We start from the raw sequence: 20,007 nt of genomic DNA, 5'->3' as shown, positions 1-20,007 counted from the left end.
CTAGGAGCTCTGAGTCACTTTACTTGGACTCATGGGGCTCAGGCTGAGGGGCTAGAACTCGTGGTGGAGACTTCAGGCTTGGTTTGGAGCTCAGACTCTGGGACCCTCTCTGTTTGTCAGGTTTCAGATCCCTAGTTCCAACTCAAACCCAAATATCTACACTGCTATTTTTATATCCCCCATCCTCTGTAGCATGAGTTCCGTGAGCCTCTCAGCTCACATGCTCTGAGACACAGTGCTGCAGGTCTTGTATTTGAGAAGACATACCCAATGTGTCTGAAGAACGGTTAAGGGAGCACTAGGTTGAGGGATTGCATTTTGCATTCAATACAGAGCATCGTAAGTTCCATGGCCCTTCGTTTCTCTTGCAGGAATCAGCTCTGTAGTCTAGGAACAGCTCTGGTGGATATTCTGTGACCGGTACGCACATGCCTCCCTGTATTGGTTCCAAAGAAGTGTGGCTGTCATAGGAGGTCATGGTCATGAAGGCAGAGGTCATCTGTAAGATAGGGCCAGTCATAGGGAAAGGTTTGAATACTGGGACAGAGAACTTCATCTGAATTGAGTGCTCAATGATGGAGCCACTGCAGACAATGGAATGATATGTTGTGTTTGCAATGGGGGCAGCTGCGAAGCCACTAGGGGTGTTGCATTTTGTATGAGTGCTGTTTTAGGGTGTGCAGTACATTTCTACATATGATTTACAGTATCTTAGTCTGGATGTCATGAATGCATGGATCATGGTGGCTAGCTCTCCCCACTCTTGAGTAGTCTTCCAGTCAGCCACAAGCACAAGTAGACATCTGCCACTGACGTGACTATGTAGATCTCCAAATCATTGATGAATCGAATAGAACCATGGAGCTCCAATCTGATGTAACAATCTATGGGCAGATGCGAACAACAGAGTGCACTGAGGGGATGCTCTTCCTTGGTTACCGTGTTAGACAGCTGCTGGTTATCTGAAGAGGCACTGGAAGAGCTGAGAGACTGTGGCAAGTATAAACAACACAAACATTTAGAGATGCATATTGGTGCCATTTCAGCCTGTTGTCCAACAGGTTTCCCTAGTCACTTCATATGTGTTGAACAGGCTTAAGCACTGTAGTACATACATAGACTGTATAGACTTGTAGAATACTAGAACTAGAAGAGACCTCAAGAGGTCATCAAGTCCAGTCCCGTCCCCTCACGGCAAGACCAAGCACCACCTAGATCGTCCCTGACAGATGTTTATGTAACCTCTCCTTAAATATGTCCAATGATGGAGATTCCACAACCTCCCTAGGCAATTTAATCCAGTGCTTAGCCCCCCTGACAGTTAGGAAGTTTTTCCTAATGTCCAACCTAAACCTCCCTTGCTGCAATTTAAGCCTTTTGTCCCATCATCAGAGGTTAAGGAGAATATTTTTCTCCCTCCTCTTTCTAACACCCTTTTAGGCATTTGCAAGCTATTATCATGTCCCCTCGCGGTCTTCTCTTTTCCAAATCCAGCTCTTTCAGTCTTCCCTGATAGATCATGTTTTCTACTTCTAATCATTTTTGTTCCTCTTTTCTGGACCTTCTCTCATTTCTCCACATCTTTCCTGAAATGTGCTGCCCAGAATGGGACACAGTACTCCATCTGAGGCATAATCATTGCCGAATAGAGTGGAAAAATGACTTCTCGTGTCTTGCTTACAACATTCTTGTTAATGCAAACCAGAATCATGTTTGCTTTTTTTGCAATAGTGTCATACTTACCTTGTCAGAGCAAAAACCAGTTCCCTGTCCAGTCTGAACAGAAGAAACTGAACAATTTCAGAGCATTTCTATCACTCTCTTGAGGGTTGAAGTTCAGAGAGGACAGTGTAGTAATGAGCGATATTGAACACTGCTGAGAGAGACAGCAGGATGAGGGTAAATGTAGTTCCCCTTGCCATGGACCAGAGCATCAGAGCAAGAATCTTTGTATCGTGTCCTGGCCTATGTACTAGCAATTTACAGCTGGCATTACACTGTGCTTGCCAGCTTATATTAGGGTATGTCTACACTAGCCCCCTAGTTTGAACTAGGGAGGCTAATGTAGGCATTCAAAGTTTCTAATGAAGCCCAGGATTTAAATATCCCGGGCTTCATTTGCATCTTCCCGGGCGCCACCATTTTTAAATGCCCCTTAGTCCGAACTCTGTGCCCACAGCTACATGCGGCACGGAGTAGGTAGTTCGAATTAGGATCTCTAATTCGAACTACCAGTGCACCTCGTTCCACAAGGAGTAACGGTAGTTCGAATTAGAGATCCTAATTCGAACTACCTACTCCGTGCCGCGTGTAGCCGTGGGCACGGAGTTTGGACTAAGGGGGATTTTAAAATGGCTGCGCCCGGGAAGATGCAAATGAAGCCCGGAATATTTAAATCCCAGGCTTCATTTGCAACTTCGAATGCCTACATTAGCCTCCCTAGTTCGAACTAGGGGGCTAGTGTAGACATACCCTTAGAGTGCTTAAAAAAGGAGGCTTACTATTGTGCAATAACTGAGCAAATTGTATTTTCTTTGTTCCAATTCTGTTGAAAGTACCTACTAATCCATTAATCACTTATGCTCATTTAAAATTCCATTGTTCACAGAAGTTCAGCCATGCAGATGTTAACCTGTCCTCCTTCCCTCTAGAGTCAGCTATTTACTTACAAACACATGTACACTTCTGTATGCACCAGACAAAGCCACTGCTTGCATCATGGATTCCCTGGGGACAACCAACTGGGCAAGACAAATGTAGCGATGTACTTCTGGCTTTTTTGCATAGAGTAATGCCATTAAACTTGACATCATGCAGACAATGAACATTCCACCGAAATACATATACTGTTTATTAACCGCCTGACTTTTTTTGAGAGGAAGCACATGTCACATTTGTTTCAGACAACCGCATCGGGGTCCCACAGCTCTGATTAAATATGTATCCTTTGTTCAGCTGCATCAGAGTCGGTTTTGGCCTACATACACATTTAGTTAATATTTTAAATAGGAAAAACAACACAGAGGAGAAATTAACAGTTGTTGAACTTCTTCAATTACTGCTAATCACATTTACATCCTGGGGTTTGCAGAATTAGCAATCAATTGGCAGCTTCCCCTTTTTGCAGCAGGCAGTATATGTGACAATTTAGAAGAAAAGGACTAGATAGGAGACATCTCAATTCATCATAGACACCCTGGTAAATATCCGCTGGTGAATTTATTGCTTCAGTATTTGATGTGACATGAAGATTAGACAGCATCATTTACTGGAATGATAGTGTTCTCTGAGACTGATACTGAAAAAGCTGGAAACAATTCTTTTTTATATCTAAATATATATTTTTTCTTTCCATTGAGCCTGCCGCTTTGGGACACCATATCCCAGCATTGTGAAATCATCTGAACACCATTGTGAAATCATCTGAAATGTTTGATGGGCAAACACTTTTCCTTTCTAGCATTTGAAAAATGAGTTCCAGAAAAAAATGACACCCGATATGATGTACTGTGATTGGTATCATGTAGCAAAGAGCACACTTCTCCGCAGCTGATCGGTCGTGATTTAGCCAAACCAACTGGGGAAGAGAATTGCTGTCAATGTCACTTAGGATGGTCTTTAATTGAAGAGTTTCCTCTATGTGTTTAGATAAATTCAAATTGGCTGTGTACGTGTACTAAACATCATAAATGATGAACCAGCAGGGTCAAGCAATCCAAAGTGGCTCGTGATCCTTTAAGATGGGGAAAGACGTAGCAGGGGGCTGTCAGAGCACATCTTGAGATAAATGCATGTAAACACAAACACGCTAATAACCACATGGTTTCACTGTCAAGTGCAGATTGGCTTTTAGTAGTGGATGCTAGAAAAATAGATCTGTTCAGGAACCGTGGAAGCTTTTGGGGACAGCTTTTGAAGTGAGATCCCTGAGAACATTCGTGCATTGGGTAAGCAGTGAAATGGATATGCTTAGTGATGGCTGAAAGGTTCAGACTTAACTAAATCTCTTGGGTTCATAGACTTGGGCTGCACTTCTCTCAAGAGCTTAGCTACTGAGAGATCTACAATTTATTTTATCATGCTAAAAAGGCATTTTTCTTGTTATACACTGTGTCAGCCCCCCAAAATTCTGGGGCCCCTCTTATTTGTCCTATCTTGCAGGTGTACCTGGTCCATCCATCACCAAGCTGTTGGTGGCTGTTTCAGGAGAGGAGAGGTAGGGAGAGAGCTTGAGCCTTTGACCTTTGGCTCTGGAGGTGGGTACTTTATCTACTGTGGCACTGGGGGAGCTCCCTATCTGCCCTCTGTTTTGCCCCCCCTCCCCCATCCATCCTGTATCCCAAGCGTGCCAGATCCATCCATCACCAAGATGGGGGTGGCTGTCCTGGGGGGGGGGGGGAGGGTTCAAGCCCTCTTATATAGTACTCTTGCACTTGCATTTTTAGCCTCAGATGAAACCCAGGGGTAGGGAGGTAGGTCATAATTTAAAAAAAAATGATGGTGGGGAGAAGAGGAAACTAATCAAACCTTTTCAAATCTTATGGTTCAGTTCATGTTTAGTTTGATCTTTTGAGTAAAAGTTACAAGGGTAGGGAGTTCTTAACTCATTTGAACTGGCTTATCCATTGTTTGTTCATCCACCAATATTTTCATTAACAACTAGGAAGATGAAATGGACAGTTTGTGTATAAAAGGTATGGATGACAAGAAGCTGAGAGGGATTGCAAGCAGTTTGAAGAACCAGATTAGAATTCAAAATGACCCGAAAGAATTGGAGAATTTGTCCGAAATCATTAGGATGAAATTCAAATAAAGAGAACGCCAAAACTCTGCATTACTAAGGAAAAATCAAATATGCAACTATAAAATGGGGAAGAACTGGCTAAGCAGCAGTGTTTCAAAAAAAGTATCTAAGGGCTATAGTAAATTACAAAATAAAGGAGTGAACAGCACGAGGCTGTTGCAACAAAAGCAAATATGAATGCAATAGGACACAGAAGATCTTTGCTTACTCTACTCAGTACTGTTGAGTCGTCATCTAGAGTATCAAGTGCAGGTTTGGTCACCACACTTCAAGAAAGATGTGAACAGATTGGAGAAAGTGCAGAGGAGAGTAACAAAACTAACACATTTAGAAAACATCACTGAGGAGGAAAGGCTGAAGAATGAGGCATGTTTACTCTAGAGAAGAGAAGGCTGAAGGAGGATATAAGAGCCTTTAAACGTATAAAAGATTATTACAAAAATGATGGTCATCAATTGTTTTTCTTACCCATATCAAGGATAAGAAAATAAGTAACCCATTGGGTTTGCAGAAAGGAACACTGAAGTTAGATTTGGTGTGAAAAATTCTAACTAGCTTCCAGGATAGATTGTGGAATCCTTTTTATTAGAGATGTTAAGAACAGATTAGAAATACTTGTCATAGATTGTCTAGATATATTTTGGTCCTGTTTTAGTATGTGGAGATGGACTACATGACCTCTCACAATCCCTTCCAACCCAATATTTCTGTGATTATTGGATTACAAAACTGAGCTGTAGAGCTAGACCTACGATAGTCAATTAATATATCTGGCAAAAAATGTAGGATTCATTCACACTGCAGAAGTGGCTGAATACTCTTAATCAAATAAATTGATCAGTAAATCAGTAAACACTGGTGATATCTGTAGTAAAACATACCTGACATATTTCTCTCTCTTATTCAAGTAGCATTCTTGAACAGAACTCTTCAATTTTTAAGGTCCAGGATTCTGTGACTATTAGAATAAATATACCACTATGCAAGACCTCTTAACTTTAAAGGCCACTATAGAAGTAAAACTTTCATTGCTGGAGCTAATTCTCTAAATCATGCAGTTCCTTCCTCTTTGATAACATCATTGTCACTGTTTGGCTCATGAGTATCATTCTGGCAATGCCTGGTTATAATAATATTACATTTCCCTAGAAGTACAAGCAACTCTGTGGCTGTGTCTACCCTGGCATGAATTTCCGGAACTGCTTAAAACGGAATACTATTCCGTTTTCAGATTTTCCGGAAAAGGAGCGTCTACATTGGCAGGCTGCTTTTCCGGAAAAGCCCTTTGCCTGGAAAAGCGTCTGTGGCCAATGTAGACACGCTTTTCCGGAAAAGAGCCCCGATCTCCATTTTCGCGATTGGGGCTTTTTTCCGGAAAAGACTACTGAACTGTCTACACTGGCCCTTTTCTGGAACAGTGTTCCGGAATAAGGACTTATGCCCAAGAGGGAGCAGAATAGTTTTTCCGGAATAGCGGCTGATTTTGTACAGTAGAGCATCGTTGCTTTTCAGGAACCAACGATTCAAGGGCCAGTGTAGACAGCTCGCAGCTTATTCCGGAAAAGCGGCTGATTTTCTGGAATAAGTGGCCCAGTGTAGACACAGCCTGTAAGTTTAAGGAGACCAGATAGCATGTCATGACAATCAGCTGAGCCAGCACAGCACGGCGGCCATTTTTATTTTAACGAAGCCAGGGATATTTAAATCCCGGCTTCATTGACTATGTCAGGTAGTCTAATTTACATGCCTCTGGTGACATACATATGGTCTAGATATACCCCTACAATCCAAAACTTAAACCCCTCCAACGCATTATCAACAATCTACAACCTATTCTGGAACATGACCCCTCACTCTCAGAGGCCTTGGAGGAAAGGCCAATTATCGCTTACAGAGAACCTCCTAACCTCAAACAAATTCTTTCCAGTAACCATGCAACACACCTCCATCATAATCCTCCAGGAACTCACTCCTACAATCAGCCCCAGTACCTACATGCCCACACATTTATACCAGCGATTTCATCACTTCATCCAACCACATCAGCTACCAAATCAGAGCTCATTTAACTGCACATCCACTAATGTGATCTATGCCAGCAATGCCCCACTGCAATGTATATTGGCCAAATTGGACAGTCTCTACAGGAAAGAATTAATGGACACAAACCAGATATCTAAAAGGGCAATACACAAAACCTACTGGAAAACACTTTAATCTTCCTGGACACTCATTAATGGATCTCTAAGTTGCCGTTTTGTTTCAGACCAATTCCAGAAGCCAAATACACAGAGGAGGGTTGGAACTTAACTTCATTCACAAGTTTAATTCTTATGCAAATGGCATGAACCTAGATATCCAATGGCTTGTACATTATCTTCCACATCTTAATGACTTAACCAATCAACCAGCCAATGAAGGTGCTAACAGTTCTTATCAGCCTCTTGTAACTATTTAGTCTTTAAGGTGCTACTTGACTATTTGTTGTTTTTTCAGTTTTTCCTGTTACAGACTAACTCGGCTGCCCCTCTGAAGCTTATCTACTCACTCTCTCTTTTTTTCTTCCTCCACCCTTTTTTTCTCCTTTTCTCCCCCCCCCCCCTTATTTATTCTTGGATCTGGACTTCTAACACTCCTGTCATCTGAAGAAGTGGGTTGTGCCCACGAAAGCTCATGATACCATGTACATGATTTTGATCTGAGGAAGTGGGTCTGGCCCACGAAAGCTCATCATCTAATAAACCATCTTGTTAGTCTTTAAAGTGCTACATAGTCCTGTATTTTGTTTCAGATACCATGTACAGGCAGTCCCCGGGTTACGTACAAGATAGGGACTATAGGTTTGTTCTTAAGTTGAATCTGTATGTAAGTCGGAACTGGCGTCCAGATTCAGACACTGCTGAAACTGACCGCCAGTTCTGACTTACATACAGAATCAACTTAAGAACCCCAGGCGTCCCCAAGTCAGCTGCTGCTGAAACTGATCAGCAGCTGATTCCAGGAAGCCCAGGGCAGAGCAACTCTGCCTGGGGCTTCCTGTAGTCAGCGCTGGTCAGTTTCAGCCGAAGCTGACTTGGGGACGCCTGGGGCAGAGCAGCTGGGGGCTACTGGACCAACCCAGCAGCACTCCATCTGCTCTGCCCCAGACGTCCTGATTCAGCCACTGCTGAAACTGACCAGCAGCGGCTGAATCAGGACCTGGGGCAGAGCAGCTGGGGTGCTGCCGGGTTGGTCCAGTAGTGCCCACGGGCGCTGCAGGACCAATCGGCAGCGCCCCAGCTGCTCTGCCCCAGAGTCCAAAACAAAAGCCTGGTCTGCTGGGGGGGGAGCACACTAGCTGCGCCCCCCCACCCCCAGCAGACCAGGGACATGGGGAGCAGAGCCGCAGCGGCAGCGGGGTGCCGCGCCTCTGAGGCTTTGCTCTGGCAAAGCCTCAGAGGCGAGGGACCCCGCCACGGCTGCGGCTTCTGTCTGGGTGCCTGTGGTCTGCTGGGGACGGTCCCCAGCAGACCACAGGCACCCTGACTGAAGCCGCAGCCGCGGGGGGGTCCCGCGCCTCTGAGGCTTTGCCAGAGCAAAGCCTCAGAGGCGCGGGGAACCGCCGCTGCTGCCGCTCCAGTCTGGGTGCCTGTGGTCTGCTGGGGACGGTCCCCAGCAGACCACAGGCCCCGGACTGAAGCCGCAGCCGCGGGGGGTCCCGCGCCTCTGAGGCTTTGCCAGAGCAAAGCCTCAGAGGCGCGGCACCCCGCTGCCGCTGCGGCTCTGCTCCCCATGTCCCTGGTCTGCTGGGGGTGGGGGGGCGCAGAGCAAAGCCAGAGCAAAGCCTCAGAGGCGCGGGACCCCCCCGCGGCTGCGGCTTCAGTCCGGGGGCCTGTGGTCTGCTGGGGACTGTCCCCAGCAGACCACAGGCACCGGGTCTCAAGGGGCAGCAGCAGCGGTTCCCGCGCTTCTGAGGCTTTGCTCTGGCAAAGCCTCAGAAGCGCGGGAACCCGCCCGGTGCCCCTGGTCTGCTGGAGACGATCTCCAGCAGACCAGGGGCACCGGAGCAGCTTACGAACGGGGCTTTCTCGCCCCGACTTCCGGGGCGAGAAAGCTCCGTTCGTAAGTGCGGATCCGACATAAGTCGGATCCGCGTAAGTCGGGGACTGCCTGTACATGTTTTGTTAGTGTTTTAGGTGCTACTAAACCATTTATTTTTAATTTGGTTTGGGATCTCTGTGTGCCACTCTGAGTTTCTGGTCCAAAAATACCCAGGACCCTGAAAACCCCTTTCACCATGAGAGCTGTTGAGTGGCTTGCAGATCATAATAACAATGAAACCACTTCCATTTGCAAGCCAGATTCATACATCAACCCAAGTCTGCTCTGTGCCTGTCCTTAGGTCATTGTAGTCTCAGGCCACACTCAGAGATGGCTGGAGCCAGGGCTGGAGTTCCCATGGAAAAAAATTAGCAGATGCTGAGCATACAATAGCAGTCAGTCCCCTCATTTTCACTTCAGTGCATCTCTTCACCAATGGCCCTCTTCCTCCTCCCTCCCTCACCTGCAGTTTGATCAGCTGTTCTGTGGCATGCAGGAGGTGCACGGGTGGAGGAGGAGGAACCAGGGACAAAGTGTGGTTGTGGGAGGTGGTAGAAAGAGGCAAGCCAGGATGGAAGGGGGACAAGAAAAGGCATGGTCAGGCCTGGGGAAAAGGGTGGAGAGGACCAAAGGAGTGGAGGTGACAAAGACTGAACAGCTTGGCAGTCTATTTACGTCTCCAACTAGTGCCCGTCCAAATCCAGGGCCTTCCAGAGAAAAATCAGAACATCATGTGGATTATATTTAGGCTTGGCAGGTTTGGATTTTTATTTTTGATCATTTCAATGGATAACCTCAAGGTTTGTTTTTAAGCATTTTTCTTTTGTAGATTTGTTGATTTTAAATTTTCACATTTGTGGGATATTAAAGGGAAGGCATATTGACTTAACGCAAGCAGATGTTGAGAATCCAAAAATTGAAGATTTATAACGGTTAAAACACAAAATTGCCAACCTCGCATGCCAAAATATGAAGAGTAAAAATCCTGAAAGCAACCTCTTCATTCTCAAGTTACATTGTCTTACTCCGCCTATTTGAAATGTCAATCATCAATGGATTTTTTCCATCCATTTGTGTGGTGAAATTAATGTTCTCTGACATTTACAGATAAAAATATCATCTTTTGAAGTCTCACTATTTCACCCTCCTTCCCACTTGCTTTCTGCAATATTATTTATAATGTATTTTTATGTAAACCACACCCCTTTTTGGTGTGGTGTAATATCCCATCTAGTGGCACTGTGAGCACTTATAGACAGATGGATTCACTGTTTAGACCAGATCCCTTTGGACAGGGCCAGTTTAAGATCTTTAGAGGCCCAAAGCACTGAAAAGATTATGGTGTCCCCCCATAAGTAATTCAAAATAAAAACAATACTATACCGTAAAATAAAATTTTATTTTTCGAAATGACACAAAACTCTGGATAAGTTCATTGAAGCTGACTCAATGAAGCATGTCTGCTCCCATACACAATAGGGAAAGTTAATCAAGTCTGTCCTGACACATTGTTATTCTCTGAGGGTTTTTTTATTCTTTTCGGCTGAGAAAAAGAGCGTTCTGCGAAGTTCTGATTTTTCCCATGATGACTACTTCGATGCTTTTTTTGAAATATCAAATATCAAAGTTAAAAAAAAATATATATATATATATTTGGTGCCCCTGCTTTGCTGGTGACCTAAGCACATGCTTAGTCTGCCTATTGAGTAATCCAGCCCTGCCTCTGGAGTAAAAAAGAGAGTGACATTGACTACAGTGGGCCTTGGAATCATCCCTCTAGCAGAATGCACTCCCTGGGCATGTCTATACTTCCAAAAAGTTCGACGCTCTGGAGATTGATCTTCCAGCATTTGATTTACTGAGTCGAATATATTCTCATAAACCAAATGCTGAGGGCAGCCTCCTCTGGTGTCCAATACTCCTCCTTCTGCAAGGAGTAAGGGAAGCTGATGGGAGCATTTGCACCCATTGGCTTCCTGCTGTATGGATGCCACCACGACTCAGCCAAAGGTAAGCTGACTCCAGCTCTGTGTTTTGTGTAGCTGGAGTTGCATTCCTTCAGGGGACCTTCCTGGTCTAGTATAGACCAAGCCCCTGAGAGTTGAGGAGGAAAATAAAATGAGCTCAGTTTTTGCTACATTGTTCCCTGGATATCTGCTAATAATTCAAGACAAACAAGGGGATTAGGGATTGAAGACAAGGTTTAGAAGTAGCTTTCCTTATAGGCAAGTCACTTCATACCTGCTGACTTCTAGTCTATCTGTGAATATAACCTCTGTCATTTTAATATCTGAGCACATAACCAATACTGAATGTATCTCACTATGCCACTCGGCCATTATCTTCGTCTTGCTCATGAAGAACTGATCTCAGATATTTTTAGTGACCTGCCAAAGCTCACAGAACAAACTTTTGGGAAAGCAAGGAGTCCCAAGCCAGAGTGTCTAATGCCAGACTGTCTTTCCACTTGCAGGATTTCTTTCTTTTCCCCTGAATAATCAGGTCCTGATCCCTGTTGAGATGTAAGAGCCTAAACGATCTGATCGGAACCGGTATAGTAACTCCTGTATTTCTGTCAACCGGGGAGGGGCAGTGGGTGAGTGACATTCAAAGAAACTTAGTGGTGATCAGAACTTGGGGATTTGTGACTGAAGGGTGAACAGAAATGTTTTCAGACTCAAGGGATTTTTAAGCAAATCCTACAGAATATTCAAAGAAAGCAAAATGTTGCAATTGGTTCTATTCATACTGGAAATCCAACTGAAAGAGCTGCACTTAAACAACCAGGGAAATACACACATGCTGTGTAACCTAGAAATCCAAGCAAAACAGCTAATCTATTGAATCACCTCAGGTTTGTGAATAAGCCCCAAACAAGAATTATTTGCTCGAAGTATTTAGGGGCCTGGATCCAAAACCCACTGAAAACTTTCTACTACTGACTTTAATGGGCCCTTGCAAGATCATTTCAATGTCTGCACTGTTCGTGAGCTACATGTAAAGTTCAGTGAATCAGATTAGTTATAAATTATTCACTGAAATCTGCTAATAACTAATAAGATGCCTTGAAATTAACACCAGACACATTAAGTGTGAGACTGAAATGTTAGATGACATCTGTGTTCCTTGAATGTCCAGCATCATTAGAAACTAGGATGATAATGAACGAGAGACCAGATTGACTTTGTTCAGTTCTGCTGTCGGGTTGGATAAAGTTAAGCTAAAGGACAGCGACTAGCACAAATTCGCTCTCTTCTGCATCAAGCAGGCACCCCAGGCAGATCGTGTGCCAGTTCTGCACAGTTGTAAATATCATTTGACACTTTCAGAGCCCCTTTACAAGGACCTCCAAGTACTTTGAGGCATGTGTTAGCTCCACAGCAGAAGTCGCAAACAGGCAACTGAAATGCGCAGAGCTGATGAGTTCTCCAGGTCACCTAGTAAGTCAGGGTTGAAAGCAGAACCCTGCAGAATTATCCCCAGAACAGGTGACAGCTCATAACTTCTCACCTACTACCAGGCCAGCCAACACGGGAAGCAAATGGGGTACTTGCTCAAGGACTCAGTGATTCAAAGAGGTTTGTTGCTCTCAGCCATCACCGCTGTTACTGTGGCCACAGCAGCAGCGGCTGAAGCCTGGGTGCTTTAAATAGCCACTGTAGCACCATGCTGCTTGCTCTGGGTGGCTCTGAAGGCTGGGGGGGGGGGGGCACCATGCCCAAATTTCCTTTTTTTTTTAACAAAACTTTTGTTTGCAGTGCCTATAGCTATTCTATACTTCCCTGCTCAATGGAAGTGAGAAGACTAACTGCACTGTTTTCCCCTCCCCCTTTAGAAGCAGGTGCAGCAGCCTGACAATAATCCAATAAAAACCCTATTAGCTGTGTCTCACTGACAATCCTGGTATCCATGGGACCCGCAATATCTTTAATGTAGACAATAAATCGAGACCATTTCCTTCCTCAATTGCTCCCAACATGGCTCCACTCCTAGCACTGTTCCGCTAACCTTTTGTTGCTACATTTTCTCATGAATGCTGAATCACTCTCTAATCTTTACAATGAAACAAGTAGAGTCCCCCCTAAGGGAAACAGATCAATCTGATTTAGTTATCCAAGTACAATTGCATCCAGGGGCACTGCTGGGTATTATAACCAGGAGAGATCTAGCTTGAACAGAGGTAAAATATCAGTGTCATGTCTTCAAAGCCCGGAAAAGGTCTTTTGGCAATTACTGTCCCATCGAAACATTCCACATTGCCCCGACATATGCCACACCACCCATAAATGACAACATCAGAGTGCCCATTGCTCAGTCTTGGAGTACCTATTTAATGATGCATGCATCACAAAACACTCTGGGTATGTCTACACTACCCCGCTAGTTCGAACTAGCGGGGGTAATGTAGTCATCCGCAATTGCAAATGAAGCCCGGGATTTGAATTTCCCGGGCTTCATTTGCATGAAGCCGGCCGGCGCCATTTTTAAATGCCGGCTAGTTCGAACCCCGTGCCGTGCGGTTACACGCGGCACGGAGTAGCTAGTTCGGATTAGGCTTCTAATCCGAACTAGCTGTACTCCTCGTGGAATGAGGAGTACAGCTAGTTCAGATTAGGAAGCCTAATCCAAACTAACTACTCCGTGCCACGTGTAGCCGCGCGGCATGGGGTTCGAACTAGCCGGCATTTAAAAATGGTGCCGGCCGGCTTCATGCAAATGAAGCCCGGGAAATTCAAATCCCGGGCTTCATTTGCAATTGCGGATGACTACATTACCCCCGCTAGTTCGAACTAGCAGGGTAGTGTAGACATACCCTCTGTGAGTTAAAACAAAATGGTACATGAAAAAAATCCAACACTGGAAGCTTAAGCAAAGATACTGCAAGCAAAACAACAGCATCAGGTCCTAGAATGGACATCATGATGGCTGTAGGTGCTAGTGATACTTAAATGTTGTATTGTTAAATATCGAGGTTGATGTATATAAATATATTAAGGCAACACACAGAAATCTGTTGGAGACCACTGTAACCTGCCTGGGCTCTCATTAATGGATCTCCAAGTCACTGTGTTGTTTCAGGCCAATTCCACAAGTCAAATACACAGGGAAGGATTGGAACCTTCTACCAACTTCTCAGAAGTTTTTAAAGGGAAGCCTTTTTGGGAGCTATGTGCTCTCAGTTGATCTGACTTCTCACTGTGCAGAAGATGCAAGTTAAAATGTGTGGTTAAAAATTGACAACTCCTGTACTTGTGACTGGCTTAGCTGAAAAACAGGAACATTCATACACGTTACTTAAAATTCAGTGCACTTTGTAGTGATTTAGACTCACTCTTTAATTAGTTTTTATGGCTGGCTGGCCAGCTGGTTAGAACTGTACATTGTTTATAGACCTTATTTCAACACAGGTTTAAAAATTAAAAAGTTTGGTCTGCTCCAATTTTGAGGAAAACTAAATAACTTAAGTATCAGAGGGGTAGCCGTGTTAGTCTGAATCTGCAAAAGCGACGAGGAGTCCTGTGGCACCTTATAGACTAACTGAAGTGTAGGAGCATAAGCTTTCGTGGGCAAAGACCCACTTCGTCAGATGCATGCATCTGACGAAGTGGGTCTTTGCCCATGAAAGCTTATGCTCCTACACTTCAGTTAGTCTATAAGGTGCCACAGGACTCCTCGTCGCTTTTAAATAACTTAATTGTGCTTCCTAGTCAAATCCTAGGAAGTGTTCCTGCACATAAGAAGGAGACAAACTTTTCCTTCTGGTCAGAATGTATTATTCTCCTGAGGACATCTCATGCGGGATAGATTATTTTACACGGTAGCTGTAAGTCTGTACATGTGCACATAGATGCCACAACAAAGACTGTATATCAGCACAGTCACTGCATTCCTGCTCTAGCTGTCAATGAAAAGGGAACACAGGACCTACAGCTCCAAAAGTGATATTCCCCTTCCAACTGAGCTAAGAATCTCTCTAATATGTCAACATTGCAGGTGTTTGAATGCTGTTGCATCTGCTAGGTAACAGTGTTTGATATATAGCCCAATCCAAGGGCCAGTCTACAAGTGGGAGAACTGCACCCTCTTTTCCACACTGCTTCTCAAGGTCGGGCTGACCTTTCTACTAAGGGGGGCCTGTCCCTCCTCAGCCCAGCCAGACTAACTGCTGGCAGCTCCAGGCTCCCAGCATCATGAGATCAGATTTCAAGGGACAGGGACAGATTTCATGGTCCATGATGCTTTTTTCATGGCCATGAAATTGGTAGAGTCCTAGCTATGGCAACTAAAGAGGCAACAAGAATGCAAGAGGCATGGAAGATGACTGGAATCAGAAGTTGTGGCACCTACATTATCTTGGAGTAGGTATCTAAAAAGTGCTTTTGTTTGTGTGAAGTGTCGCCTGGATAGAGGTGGCAGAAGTGAAGACTGGAGGTTTAGAGATTCAGGAAGACAGTATGGTGGAATTTTGAAGGAAATTTGAGCAATTGATGGAGGTGAAACCTAGAGGAGGCAGAAGGGAAAACTCAAGACTTGCAGAGGCAAGCAGCCCTGGGTAACTGTGCAGGGAGATTGCTTGGTGAGGAAAGTGGCCAATAGAATCATATGACTAGGAGGGCTTTGGAATGTTTTAGCGCTGAGGGGCACTCATGGACAGAGGACTGGTTTTTGTGCAATCAATTCCACCTCTGAGTAGGAAGGGAAATAGATATCTGGGATGAATGGTGAAAATACTCATTAAAAGAGCTTGAAATTAGGAATTTAGGAAAGAGATGATTGGGAGATGCCCATGTAATCTCCATGCCTGATTCTAACATTGAACGAGAAGAAAATTAAGTAAGAAAGGGTTCAGCAAGGGAAAATGGAACAAGAGATGGATGTAGAATGGATATCAAGAAGAAAGACAGTTTCACTGGTATTGGTAAGGCATTTACTTTAGTAAGGCATTTGATACGGTCTCGCATGATATTCTTATTGATAAACTAGGCAAAGATAACTTAGATAGGGCCACGATAAGGTGGGTGCATAATTGGCTGGATAACCGTAGTCAGAGAGTTGTTGTTAACGGTTCTAAATCCTGCTGGAAAGGGATAACAAGTGGAGTTCCTCAAGGGTCTGTTTTGGGACCCGTACTGTTCAATATCTTCATCAATGATGTAGATATTGGGATAGAGAGTACGCTTATTAAGTTTGCAGATGATACCAAACTGGGTGGGGTTGCAACTTCTTTGGAGGATAGGGACATAATTCAAAATGACCTTAGCAAGTTAGAGAAATGGTCAGAGGTAAACAGGATGAGGTTTAATAAAGAGAAATGCAAAGTGCTCCACTTAGGAAGGAACAATCAGTTCCATACATACAAGATGGGAAGCGACTGTCTAGGAAGGAGCATGGCGGAAAGGGATCTAGGGGTCATAGTGGACCACAAGTTGAATATGAGTCAACAGTGTGATGCTGTTGCAAAAAAAGCAAATATGATTCTAGGTTGTATCAACAGGTGTGTTGTAAGCAAAACTCGTGAAGTCATTCTGCCACTCTACTCTGCACTAGTTAGGCCTCAGCTGGAGTACTGTGTCCAGTTCTGGGCACCACATTTCAAGAAAGATGTGGAGAAATTGGAAAGGGTACAGAGAAGAGCGACAAGAATGATTAAAGGTTTAGAGAACATGACCTATGAAGCCAGGCTTCATGAACTGGGCTTGTTTAGTTTGGAAAAAAGAAGATTAAGGGGGGACATAATAGCGGTTTTCAAATATCTAAAAGGGTGTCACAAGGAGGAAGGAGAAAATTTGTTCTTCTTGGTTACTGAGGACAGGACAAGGAGTAATGGGCTTAAAGTGCAGCAGGGGAGGTTTAGATTGGACATTAGGAAAAAATTCCTAACTGTCAGGGTGGTCAAATATTGGAATAAATTGCCAAGGGAGGTGGTGGAATCTCCCTCTCTGGAGATATTTAAGAACAGGTTAGATAGACATCTGTCAGGGATGGTGTAGACGGAGCTTGGTCCTGCCTTGAGGGCAGGGGGCTGGACTCAATGACCTCTCGAGGTCCCTTCCAGTCCTATGATTCTATGATTCTAACAGTCAGGTGGGTGATATTAACAGTAGAATAATTGTACTCTATAGGGCAAGGAACCCGGGAGACAGTAAGTACAAACAGCTACGATATCTGTACACCAATTCAAGAAGCCTCCTCTCCCCGCCAAAAAAGGTAACTAAAATTAAGGAAGGAAGTGAAACCAGATGTGAAAGGGATAACAGAAATATGGGGGAATAATAGTCATGACTGGAGTATGATATTGAAGAGTATGTTCTGTTTAGAAAAAAGAAAGACTGAAATAAAAGGAAAGGCAGTGGAGTAGAAATTTATATTAATGATGGGGTAAACAGTAAAGAAATTAGAAATGATGGACTGGTTAAAACTCAGGTAAAAATCAGTGTGGGGAAGAAAGCTAACAGAAGTGTCACTGAAATAGTACTTGCATCCTGCTACGGACACCCAGAATCCAGTTTGGATATGGATAGAAATATTTTTATAAAATAAATGCTGCTGGGAATTGTGTGATTCTGGGAGACTTTAACTTCCCAGATATAGATTAGAGAACAAGTGTTACTAATACTGGTAGGAAACAGATATTTTGGTTTGAGTGATCACATGAGCTAGTTCAGTTTAAACTACATGGAAGGATAAAAAAAGACTAGGGTCCATGAGTTCATAACGCTAACCTTTACAAAAATAAAGGAATTGTTGGATTGGACTGAAGAATTAAAAGATCTGAATGAGAAGGTGGCTTGGAATTACTGTAAGTCAAACTTGCAGGAGCTCTCTTAAGCCTGGCTCCCAAACAAGGGGAAAAATTTATAGGCAAGAGTTACAGACCAAATTGGATGGACAAGCATCTCTAACAGTTTATTAAAGCTAGAAAGCCTATAGTGAATGGAAGATGGGGAGAATAAGCAAGGCAAAATATCTTTTGGCAGTCAGAATGGTCAAGGGGAAAGTGAGAATGGCCAGAAACCAAGTGGAATTGGATGTTACAAAGGAAATTAACCAATAGTAAAAGGTTCTATAGCGATATAAATGAGAAAAAAAACAAGAAGGAAAAAAGAATGGGACTGCTAAGCGCTGAGGATGGGGCCAAGATTAAAGATAATCTATGCAGGGCCTAACATCCGAAAAATTGCTTTGCTTCAATTTTCAATAAGAGTTGTACAGAGTTTAGGGGAGGTGGTTAATGGAAATAAGGAGATGGATATAAATGTTATCATATCCCAGATGGAAGTCAAACTCAAATAGCTTAAAAGGCCTGAATCAGGAAGCCCAGATAATCTCTGTCCAAGAATATTAAAGGAACTGGCCTGTGAAATTGCATGCCCAATAGCAAAGATTTTTAATGAATCTGTAAACTCAGGAATTGTACCCTATGACTGGAGAATTACTAATACTTTTAAGAAGGGGTGGGGAGGAGAAGAAGTGATCCAGGAAACTATAGGCCCAATGGTGTAACCTCAACTGTATGCAAGATCTTGGAACACATTTTGAAAGAAAAAGTAGTTAGGGACATAGAATTAAACAGTACTTGGGATAAAATACAACATTAATTTACAATAGGTAGATCATGCCAGACCAAACAACTGATGGCCTTCTTTGAGAAGATGGTGGGGGAAGGGTTGTAGTTTTGTTTGTTTTTAGTTTTTTTAGATACAGGAAATGCAGTACATTTAATCTATCTGGATTTCAGTAAGATATCTGATAAAGTCCCTCACGGGAAATTATTCATTTAATTGGAGATTATGAGGATTAATATGAGAACTGAAAGGAGGATAAGGAACCGATAAAAGGGAGGATAGCAACGGGTCAAACTGAAAAGTGGCCTCTCAGGTTGGAGGGAAGTTACTAGTGGAGTTCCCCAGGGAACTTGGGCCCAATCTTCTTAAACATGTTCATTCGTGATCTTAGCACAAAAAGTGGGAGTGTGCTAATAAAATGTATAGGTGACACAGAGTTGGGAGGTATTGCCAATATGGAAGAGAACTGAAATGATGCAGAAAGATCCGGAGGACCACAGGAATAATAAGTATGGGATGGAATTTGGTACAGATTGGACCTCCCTGGTCCAGCACCCTCGGGAACTCACTGGTCCTGGATGAGGGATTTTTCCACACCAGGGGAGGTCATTTCAGGCCCTCCCCCCCTTGCCAGCTTCCTGGCTCCCCACGCAGCCCAGCTGAGCTGCGCACTGGCTCCCTGCTCCCTCCCCCTCTCAGCCCAGATGAGGGGTGCTAGCTCCTGGCCCTCCCTCACTGCCCAAATGAGCCATGCATTGGCTCCTAGACTCCCACCCCCCTGCCATGCACCAGACTCTGATCCTGGAACATCCATGGTTATACTGGACTACCAATGTTATTGGACCAGAGAATCCTGGAATTTAGAGATGCAACCTCTAGTGCAAAGTCCCAGATCATGAATGTTTTCTGTAAGATGGAACATATTAGTTGGAAGGAACAGAGGAGGTGAAAGATCAGAGTGTATTGGTCATGAGCTTCCAATGGGGTGCAACCATCAAAAAGGCTAATGAAATCCTAGGATGCCTCAGCCAAGGTATTTTCAGATAAGGGTTATTGCCATTTTTCAGGGTACTGGTGAGACCTCCTCTGGAGTACTGTGTGCACTTCTGATGTCCCATGCTTAAGAAAGATGAATTTGAATGGGACAGGTGCAGAGAAAGGCTACGAGGATGATCAGAGGAATGGAAAACCTAACTTATGAGAGGAGATCTGTAGAGTTTGGCTGGTGTAGCCTAAGTAAATGGAGGCTGAGGGGCGATATGGTAGCTCTCTCTAAACACATCAGAAGGATAAACAGCAGGGAGGGGAGGAGTTATTTAAATAAAGCACCAATGTTGACACCATCGGCAACTTTAAGCTTGAAATGTAACAAAGGTTCCTAACCATCAGAGGAGTGAAGTTCTGGAACAACCTTCTAAGGGGTGTGTTCAGGGCAAGAAACCGACTGAGTTTGCTAAGTTTATGGAGGGGGTGGTGTGATGAGGCTGTCTATACTGGCACCTGGCCCATCTGCTACTGCTAGCACTAAAATCCTCGTTAACTGGAGCTCCAGATGGG

The sequence above is a fragment of the Pelodiscus sinensis genome, chromosome 6 (genome assembly GCF_052426305.1).
Source record: "Pelodiscus sinensis isolate ZL-2025 chromosome 6, ASM5242630v1, whole genome shotgun sequence".
Taxonomy (NCBI): domain Eukaryota; kingdom Metazoa; phylum Chordata; order Testudines; family Trionychidae; genus Pelodiscus; species Pelodiscus sinensis.
Note: the sequence above shows the minus strand (reverse complement) of the source record.